At 31.8% G+C, this 11265-nt stretch overlaps 1 long non-coding RNA gene across 1 annotated transcript; it reads right to left on the bottom strand.

The window, feature by feature from the left end:
- Positions 1 to 1066: 1066 nt before the first annotated feature.
- Positions 1067 to 10015, bottom strand: LOC143242047 (uncharacterized). The gene is made up of 2 exons (XR_013022392.1): positions 8085 to 10015; positions 1067 to 3895 (listed from the first exon to the last, which is right to left on the bottom strand). It is a non-coding gene; the product is annotated as an uncharacterized LOC143242047 (long non-coding RNA).
- Between the last annotated feature and the right edge of the window lie 1250 nt (positions 10016 to 11265).

The raw sequence follows: 11265 nt of genomic DNA, 5'->3' as shown, positions 1-11265 counted from the left end.
TCAACTTCAGCGAATTACTTCAGATGTTATTATTTCTATAAGGACATTAAATATCTTCGCTGGAAAGGGTCAGCTTGTACCTGGTGTGAGGCAATCCAAGATGAGACATCGTTAGTTTTGGCAAGGTGTAGCAAAATCAACTTAGAATTAATTTCTTTGTCGTGGACCTGGATCGTCGGTAAACTATTCAGTTCTAGACTGGTTAAAAGACTGTATTGTTTGTAAAACTCTTGTATATAAACCATTATTTGTAATAGCTATTAGTAATAACCGTTAATACCAATTGTATTGGTTTTATGTTTGTACATTAAAATATATTTGTGTTAAAAAGGACAATGTGTGTATCAATCTTGTTGGCAAATAACATACATTGAATACATATTAACTTTTAATTAACTGTTAACTAAATTAACGGTTATTTGAAATAGTGTAACATAATAAATTGGAGACTCATCCGAGATAAGTTATAATACGTAACAAAATCCTAATTTTCATTACAGTTCCTATCTATCAGTTACCCCACGAGGAAATGTATACATATTAATCACCCAAAAATTAGCAACACCCGTGCTATGAAGTTTTGTATTTGTTTGTTTGTAATTTCGCGCAAATCTACTCAAGGGCTATCTGCGCTAGCCAGCTCTAAACTAGCAGTGTAGAACTAAAGAAAAGGCAGCTAGTCATCACCAACCACCGCCAACTCTTGGGCTACTCTTTTACCAACGAATAGTGGGAATGATCGTCACTTTATAACGCTCCCACGGTTGATCATGTTTGGTGTGACAGGGATGAGAACCTGTGACTCTCAAATTACGAGTCGAATGCCTTAATCCACCTAGCCATGCAGGGCCTGCTACGAAGTTAACCGTTTATTGAAGATCAAAGAAACAAGACAACAATGAACTCATTTGTCCTTGTTATTATCAAAGAGAATCGACATATAATATTGGATGCCTCGTGATTTTAAACTTTTGTTTTTTATTATTGTGAGAGCTTCTTTAGGCAACCTTACATCTTTCAGTCCTCGCTGAACACATACCAGTTGTTGAAAAACATTTTATTCAAATTCATTTTAAAGTTCTGCGTGAAGGCAAAACACGTATTTTATTTGATTTTAAGTTTAACAAGTATACACATGTGGTCTCTCAACATATATATCTACAAGAATGAAAACAGGAGAAAATGTCGTATAAATACTTATATTTCGCAAATATCATTAGTTTGCCATCGAAAGTGAAATTTTCTCTTTTATTAATTTCATCCTGAAATTGGGTTTGATACAACTTAAACACGCGTTATTTTATACATTCGTTTTCTAACACTAACTAAAAATACAGGTCTCGGAAATTAGCTTACTGAATATTCACAAAACGGGCACTTTCTGCACATAATTATATAAGGCTTAACAGATAGACAGCCTGAAAATAAAACCTAATTCGTAATTTTATATCAAACATTGGACCTAAACAACTATCTCAATAAATGTATGTTTTTTTGCATATTTATAATAAAATTAAACTTAACAGCTTTCACTTTTGATATTAAGCTGTATAAAACTCGCATGGCATGGACCTATGAACATTTTTTACGGTTTTGTTAGCCGTATTTTACCACAATTTATATTCAAAAAAGCTTCTTTGAATAAATATTCTTACAAGAACTTAATCAGTGTGGTTTCAATATCACCATAAAACTTTTCTATAGTTTCACTGAATAAAATTTAAAAATATAACATAATGGATACAATTCACTTAACTTTATAAAGAAATGTTAAAAATTTTATAACTTGATATTTCGCAAAAGATGCATGCTATATAAAAAGTTACCAAGAAAAAATAACCTACCCAGAAAACAGAACAACAAAGATTTATTGAAACAAAATCAGCTGCCATTTCATACAACAAAATATAAAAAAAATATTTCTTTACTTGGTTACCATCAGAGCATTATAAAACAGGAATATCAAAACTGTTCATTTAAACTATTCGCTCAGAATCATTACATCATTTTAAAAAGTAAATTATTATTGAAAGAAATAAAAATTAATAATAATAATGCATCATAACGGATTTAACAAGATGAACTTCTGGCAAAGAAACATAAAAAATACCGAGTTTTGATAACCTGGTATACGTTCGTACAACCCGATTGTTACAATGGAAAAATCAAACGAGTTCAGGAAGCTACATTATTAAAAAGAGGAAAAAAAAAAAGGCTTAACACCCTGTACAAATAATTATTAAATATAGTGTTACAAATCATTTTTGGTCGTAATTTTCATTTTATTCTTAGAGAAAAACAAACGTAATACTACAGGGTGGCCCGTAAGTCCTTACCCATTCATATGTTATATTTAATTACGCATGTATTATAAATTTGTTTCTTTTTTTCAGAGAAATGTGGCAGATTTAAGCCCATGTACACTTGAAAATGTCTCACAGAATATGGCGTCGCATAATATTATGCAGCGAGAATGAAGGACAGCACACAGATACACTGGATACATAAGATATATGGATGGGTAGAGACTTACGGGCTACTCTGTATAACATTACAACTTTCTCTTACAGATTAAAAAAAAGTTGCTGAGCTTTGACATAATATTATAGTTTTACTTGGCAAATAATTCATGCAGAAGATACATATTAATATTTGCCGTTAACAGCATACAACAGCAAATAACCCAGTTTAATTTAACAAAAAATTGTTTAGAAGTTCCATCACTCATAACCATTTCAACCTATTTGCCATTAACAGAACATAACAGCAAAGTACAGTTTTAGCAGTTTAATTTATAAACAATGTTTAGACATTCCATCAACCGTAACTGTTCCGTGTCGTTAACAATATTACACACATTATATGTTTAATATTACACCTTTTACTTTATATACTGAAAAAATAATGTGCTAACTGCAAAACAGAATATATTTACAATAATAATATACCATAATTCAAATGTTCACACACACACACACACACACACACACACAACAGCAATACAATACTCAAGACTTCAATGAAACTAAACCATCAAACATTTTTATATCAATCATGTAACAATGAACTATGGACACTTAGTCTTTTGTTTTGGTACAACTGATCATGAATGAAAATTACAAAGAGTGCTATCAAAACAAATGTGTATGTTATCATGGATATTACAGAAGTTTCCTTGGTGTTTTGTTTTCACTTTTTAAAAAGTTCCAAGCGGTAATAACTAGAAAACCATTACTAGTCCTCACATACAAAACTGAATGTCGGTATAACAAAACAACTCTTTATTTACTGTTAGCCTATGCAACCTTTTCTCTCTTTATTTACTACATATTGATATACCTAACCATTAAACAAAAGCTGTCATCAGTTAACACTGCTACCCACAACATTTTCGCTGTTTAAGGGTTAAAGAATTTGCAGTATAAAAGTGAGACCTACAGACGATCGAACTCTACTCATCCTGACCTTGGTGGGTCAACGGTAAGTGTATGAACTCACAACGGTAAAATACGGAATAAGATACCCCGTGGTGAAACATACACTCAGAAATAAATGTATTTAAGCATAATAATTTACAAATATAAAAAAATAGCAAAATGTATATTTGATAAACTATTTTATTTCTTAATATATTTTAATGTAATTAATATATTAGGTTGAGGAATAATTCGTGAGTGTTTTTAAATAATTTCATTCAAGCATTACATGCAAGACTATACAATACTTCAATGCATGAACACATTTCACCCAAAACATTTATTATGATACTTTATTTCATGTAATACCTAGGTATATAGTATGCATTGTTTTAAACGAAATTGCAAGAAATTAAATGCAAAAAGTAGATGGTGTCGAAAATGCTCGATTTTGTCCACTTGACATTCCATTTAATGAGCTGAAAATGAAAGCAAAAATTAAAGACATATGAAAATCAAACACACCATCTATTAGAGCAAAAAATTATCTACCAAATGACATGAAATATTTTGCGAAAGCGTTTCATTTATGAATATATTTTTTTAACTTGAAAAAACGCTCACGAATTATTCCTCAACCCAATATATAAGGACTGTATTTTTATGTTTGTACGTTTGTTTGTTTTTTTAATTTCCCGCAAGGTTACACGAGAGCTACCTGCGCTAGCCGTTCCTAATTTAGCAGCGTAAGACTAGAAGGAAGGCAACTAGTCATCACCACCCACCGTCAACTCTTGGGCTACTCTTTTACCAACGAATAATGCGATCGGTGGGCCCATTACAACGCCCCCACAGCTGAAAGGGCGAGACCTTCAGATTACGAGTCGAGCACCTTAACCACCTGGCCATGATGGGATTGTGAGACATTTAGAAAAATGTATCTAATTCATGTTATTTGTATTTCGTTCAAAAGTGATATTTGAACGTTTATTATTATTATAGATTCTCTATAAAACATATCCTGAAAAGTGACCTTTGAAGTCAGGAAACCAGTAATAAATAAGAAAGAGAAAACACGTACGAGTTTAGGGGTGTAGTGTTTTGTATTACACACCTGCAAAAACAATAAGCACTGGGGATATTTCATCTACTAAACCCCCAGTGGCACAGCAGCATGTCTGCGGAATTAAAACGCTAGAAACCGGGTTTCGATACCTGTTGTGGGGGAGCACAAATAGCCGCTTTTCGTAGCTCTGCGCTCAACTACAAACCATCTAACATATGTTATCCATAAAAACGCAAATAAATAACAAGATATCTGTCACAGAAGATCAGAAACGAGTTAGGTGTTTGCTTTAGGCCACAACGTCCTAACACCTATTACCACTCCCCATTTGTAGGCTTGGTAGGCACCCCTACAACGTTTCAAATGTTACGTTTAACATCTTAAGTTTTTTTTTAGAGTTGGTACCACATTTTATCGTATACTCAATATTTACCGCTTTGGCAGAAATGTGTACGCAGGTAAAGACAACAATAAAATACTCCAGTTCTATCACTATGATTGAGCAAGATGTTTCAGACAATGGTATAGCTATTTTCTGTACTATAACAGCTTAGTATTTTGTTGACGTAAATTACTTTGTTTTTTGTAATGAAATACCATTTCATTCATGCTTAGTTTTAACCTTAGCCTACTTCATGATTTAACTTAAGCCTCAGAAGTTCAACCGCGCCCATTACGTTAAAACTGCTACTTTGATGTTAACACAAAACTACACAAGACGTCCCATTTAGTGTAAACCAATGGACCAGAGAAGAAATTAAGGCAACATAACCAATCAATCACAACACATGGTCTACCAAAGGACGAGATCACAGCATCCCTTTTCTAACAGAAACTGGAACCTTGAATTCACATTCCACTATGCTAACCCTCGGCCATGCCCAGCTCAAAACACAAGTTGTCTTAAATTGTTTACAAGAATATACAAACAAATTTTCGAACCTAAATACATTTTGCATTTTCATCCGTTTCTCAAATCGTTCTGTGTGTGTGGAAATAAGTAAGTAGTGAGAGATATTTAGTTTTGGGACACTAAATATCCAAAATCAGCAGAAAAAAACCTGAAGAATTACTTCGTATATTTCACTTCTCCAACATAACCCTCTATTTATTTTAAAAAACATAATAAACATGAACATTAAGCAAGGGTTGTTTTAATAAAAGTATTCTATAACTGTAGTAAATGTATGTTTGATATGTCACTGCTGGATGGGTAATTTAAAATTCAAAAAACAAAATTTATTTCTTATTATACATTTCCCTAATTTTTAAAAGTTGCTGAATATTTAGTCAGCAAAGTTTTCCCTCGAATCAACTGATTATATTAAGCACAAAATAGAATAATAGTATCCTATTATCAACCCTAATCCTGACACGTGTATGTTAGATGAAACTAATGGGTTATAGAAATATTTTCCATTAATGAAGTTAACATTTAACCAGTCTGATTCCTTTTGTTCAAATCCTACTCTGTAAGTTTAGATTGTACAATATAAACTTTTAAATCAACATATCAAAGTAAACATTGGCATGCTCTTTCTCTATAAGGACTACACTAGAAATATGACTTTATAGTTCCATTACAAAAGTTTATTTATACCCTCTCTCAGTGGAAGAATATTGGATGTAGGAAATAAGAACAAATTTAAACCATTACAGCATGTTATTAACATTCTGTATTTTAACAAAATAATTTTAGTAATGTTTAACAATAATCTTTTTCCTGTGGTTATAATAATATAAATTAAGGCTTTTTTTATTACGAGGTAGTTTTCAATATTTTATTTCTATAGATATCTTCATTGCATGTTTCAAAAGTATTAGACCAATCTTAAGAAAACTAAATATTAGAATTCCAGGTAATAAAAGTGAGTCTGAGCTCATGATTGACAAAGTGCACAAATTATCCAAAATGTTATAACTCCTGGAAATTTTCACTTTTCTAATTCCAAAACTGAATGAAATATCAGGGTTGGTGATTCTCAAATTCAAACAGTCCAATTACTTTTATAAATGTAAAGGAAATAACCCCCTATCTCCAGAATGTTACTTTATTATCTCACCATTACAGCTTTAAGTTCTTTTTATATGATTTGAAATTCCTAAAACAGATGTATTGATGTTTGGTTTACTGTTAACATTGTTCCAATTTAGATTGAACTGATAGGAAATTGATAGCTCATGATGAAACAGTGTAATATTGAGCTAATAAAGTTACATACTGGAAATATAGGTCGTTATTTTACTTAAGTTTATAAAAATGCCTCATAATAAAATCCAGTTTGTGTTAAACAGAGTAAATAACAACAGTTAATTAGAACATCTACCCTATGGCATTATTTGTTCAAGTTCACCACTCCTTTAAAACTTCATAAGAAAATAGCTGTTAACAGATTTGTTGTTAGTAAGAAAATCTCTGCAAAAATAATTTTAGTTCTATCAAATATGAGTTTATTAATAGATTTTTTGTTGATTATGAAAATCTTATTGATACTGGGAAAGGTATAAGAAATTGATGTAGTACAAAAATATTTTTTGTTAGAAACCGAACATTAATATGACACATTTATGTTATTAAAATAAATTTTTCTTGCCATGGAATTAATAAAAAAATTCGAAAGTTCTAGATTTCTTAACACTCCTACAAAAAGTGGGGCCTAATAGGCCCCAGAGCAACTTGAAAGGTTATTAATATTAGGCTAATAATTTTGTATTTAAATGAAATTGCCATTTAAATCCATTAATGAATGGATTAACGAGATTCCCACTGTCCCTATCTACTATCTAGTGAAACCACAGCCAGGGGAACGGGCTTGGAGAAATCAGGACTAGAAACGTCTTTTCGTAGGAGTGTTAAATGTATTTGTTGTAACCATTTGTGTAAGATATGTATACAAAACTACAGAAGAGCTACCTGCACCAGGTGTGTCTAATTCTGAACAGGTGGAACTGAAAGGAAGCAGGTAGTCACCACTAACTTTTGGGGTACTCCAGTCAAATAACAGGACCTGACTATCACTCTTATAATTCTAAGGCAATGGTACATGAACCATGGATTATCTTGTACACAGTCTGGTAGAGTAATCACATCACCACAAATGACACTTATCCTAATTAATCTACCACTTGAAACTATTTTAAAAAAATAAATATTCATATAAAAATTAAGTAAACAATAAAAAAGTTCTTATATTTTAGGAACAGCTCAATGGAAATGTTTTTAAGGCTTAAGCAGACAACGGATCCTGCTACAGCAACCGATGAGTTCTAGAAGTGTTATGGATTTTAGACTTAGATATTTTAGTTATGTACACCAAATCCATTGCAGGGATCAAAACCAATTTTTTAGTAGTGTAAAAAACAGGCACAAGCACTTCATTAAAGCTACCCTACAAAGAGATGTGAACCATGTATTAAAGCTAAATAATGTTGTCACATGACAGATTTTGTATACTGTCCAACAATTGCAAAATATGATAGTTTCTTTGTTGTTAAGCATAAAGCTAAAGTGTGGGCTGTCTGTGCTGTTTAATTTGATTAGTAAAGATCCATGAAAAATTTAATATTCAGTCAGATGATAGAGGGAAAGAAAATGGACTTACAATGAGCATCGACAAAATGAAGATGGATGAGGGAAAATTTCAGGATGTGGTAAGTAATAAATATATGCTAGACAGAAAGAAAACCAAATGATTCATAAACATATTATTTCAGATAGGCATTTTATCATTTCAGTAGCATTGCCAATAATAACAGTTACTAATGCACAACATTTAAACTATGCAAAAAAAAAAAAAAGAATTTCAAAGCCTATTCTATTATGAAGGTACTTTAATTAAACAAATCATACTAATACATTATGTGAAACATGACATATACTTTATTAAAACTGAAATAAAAACCCTTATAACCCACAATGTGCTAAAAACATGCAAGTCCAAGAAGTCTTGATAAAAATGAAATAGAAACCCTCATAACTCGACTGCTTTCGAAAGGTAGGCCTTTCTTATCAGGGGCAATCTGAGAATGCCCAGTATAACTGAACAAGCAAAATAAAGACTTAGTTTAGTAACGTCATACAGGTCATTGGACTTTCTGGGAATTGTTTATTTCTCTGTGTAGTGTTGTAGGCATCTCATTTTCAGTGCAATGTAGCCAATGGCGATAATGTACATGAAAATGTGTTGGTGGTATTTTAACTTTGGAATGTATAAAATATGTGTTGTTATGAACTGTGTTTAGGTGTTAACACCTGGAGAGTGATTAATAAAGATATGTTTATATAAATCAAGTATAGATAACACCTGGAGAGTGATTAATAAAGATATCTTTATATACATCAAGTATAGATAACACCTTGAGAGTGATTAATAAAGATATGTTTATATAAATCAATTTAAAAACAAGAATTATTTCATTAAAAAGTAAGTGAAGAATAAAGTTATTTTTCTGACAGATGAAACTAATGGCCCGGAGATCACTGATTCATGGATCTAGATTAATTCAGAAACGTTGAACAGTGTTTAGTTTGGTTATCCAATATCCTTCTTTTACTTCTCTATATGTTTTAGTTTTGAATCCTGTTTCAATGCCAGTGAGAGTAAAATCGTTAATGGAATGATTGTGTTGGTTGAAGTGTTGAACAACAGGGAGATCTTTTTTCAGTGTTAATAGAGGATTTGTTAATGTTAAAACGTTCTCTGTTTGTGTATGTCCTATATGCTGATAATTGCATTTTTTACACTGTATAAGATAAATGGTGTTTTTTTGTTTCACAACTGATTTAAGATATTTTAAAATATCATTGATTGTGCTTGTCAGAAAATAAATAAGTGTTTTTTAATGAATTTGCAGGTTTAACAATGGGCTTTATTGCATGGGCGACAACCATTTTGGGGCGGGTGTAATTTATTTTTGTGTGAACAAGGATTTCTTTTAGAGTTCCGTTTTTTCGGAAGGAAACAACGGGAACTTGAGGAAATATTTGTTTGAGATGACTATCGAGCTGTGGTACATGAAAATGTTTTTTCAGAATTTATGAAACATTTCTGAGTTTAAGATGATAGGTAATAACAAGAGGAATTCCATTTGAAAGTTTACTATTACTCTGGTTTAAGATGTTTTACCACCAAATGTTATTAGCCTTCTGAATTTGTTTGTCAATTTCTTTATACCCTCTCTGTAACATGGTTAGTTTTAGATCCTTAGATTATTTTACGTAATCTGTTTCATCTGAGCATATTTTCTTTATTCTAAGAGCTTGACTGTAGATAATATTTTGTTTGGCATGAGAGGAGTGACAGCTTTTATAGTGAAGATACTGTGGTCTGTCTGTAGGCTTTTTTGTTCAATTCTGTTTTTAAAGTGCCATTTGTTTGTTTGTTTTTTTATAGAGAAACTATTACGTCAAGGAAGTTAATCTGAGTACGGAAATGATCGTAAATAAACTTGACTGTTTTGTGAAAGGAGTTTCTTGAGTGTGATAAATTCTTTAAGTGGTTGAAAGTCGGCTATCCAAATGAAAAATATGTCATCTACGTTAACATTTCTGTGTACAAGATTTTACAGGGCTGAGTTGTAAAAGCTGGTTTTAAACATGACCCATAGAGATATTGGAATAATTGAGAGCCATTTTGGTACCCACTGCAGTACCGTTAACTTGAATGTAGTGCTCATTATTAAATACTGAAGTTGTTCAGAGTTAGAACTAGGCTGGCAAAATCAATTACTGTTTGAGATTCTGATAGGTTAAAAGTTTAATTCAGACTTTAGAGTTTCTAGTCCCTCATCATGTGGGATGCTGGTATAAAGGGAAGAAATATCCATTGTGCAAAGAAGCCTATTTTGTGATAACTGTCTCTCAGTATTAATATCTCATATAGTGTTAAGAAAGTCTGTAATATCCTCTAGGTAAGAGAGGAAAGTATAGGGAATACATTTTATGTGTTAGCCAACAGAAGTGGACAGCTTTTCAGTAGCCATGTTTGGATCAGAAATTATGGGTCAGCCAGGATTGTTTGGTTTGTGTATTTTGGGCAAGATTTAAAATCTACCAGGAAAATCTTGTCTGAGTATCAAATACTGAAAGGTTCTTTGTTTATTTTATTGATTTTGAGGAGTTCTTTAAGTTTATCAGTTATGGTTTTAATAAAATGAGTTGTAGGATTGTATGAGAGTTGTTTATAGGAATTAATGTCCTCTAGTTGGCTTCCATGACAGTCATTTTTGTCAAGAGTAACAATTTCTCCACCCTTGTCTGCTGGCTTTACTATGATATTGTTATTTAACTTAAGATTATTTAAAGCATTTCTTTCGTTTTGGTTAATGTTATTAGGACATTGCTTAGAAGATTTTAAGGTCTGTATTATGTCATTTTTATATAGCTTTGACACAGATTTCTACACATGGTTCTCTGTTGGGTGGAGGTGTCCATCAATACTTTTCTTTAAAGGTAGGTGTATGTTGATTTTCAGTTGGGTGGGGTTTGTTGTAAAAAAGTTCACGATGTCTTAATTTCCTGGAGAATTCATGAAAGAAGTTCAGACTCATTAATACAGGTGTCATTTGGGCAGAAGTTGAGACCTTTACTAAGGAGACTTCAGAGAGAGTTATGTTTGAGCAATTAACAATGCTAGAGATATTTCATGATTGTTATTTGCATGTTTTTGTGGTTGCTGTTATTTTCAACATATTTGTTAGTTTAAGAAGGTTTAAGCATATTAGAGTACAGTGTTTTTAGTCTGTTCAGTTGGAGATAGAGGGAGTTTTGTGCTTTTTACGAGA

Source organism: Tachypleus tridentatus, unplaced genomic scaffold, assembly GCF_004210375.1.
Source record: "Tachypleus tridentatus isolate NWPU-2018 unplaced genomic scaffold, ASM421037v1 Hic_cluster_1, whole genome shotgun sequence".
NCBI lineage: Eukaryota > Metazoa > Arthropoda > Merostomata > Xiphosura > Limulidae > Tachypleus > Tachypleus tridentatus.
Note: the sequence above shows the minus strand (reverse complement) of the source record. Positions and strands in the feature narration are given on the sequence as shown.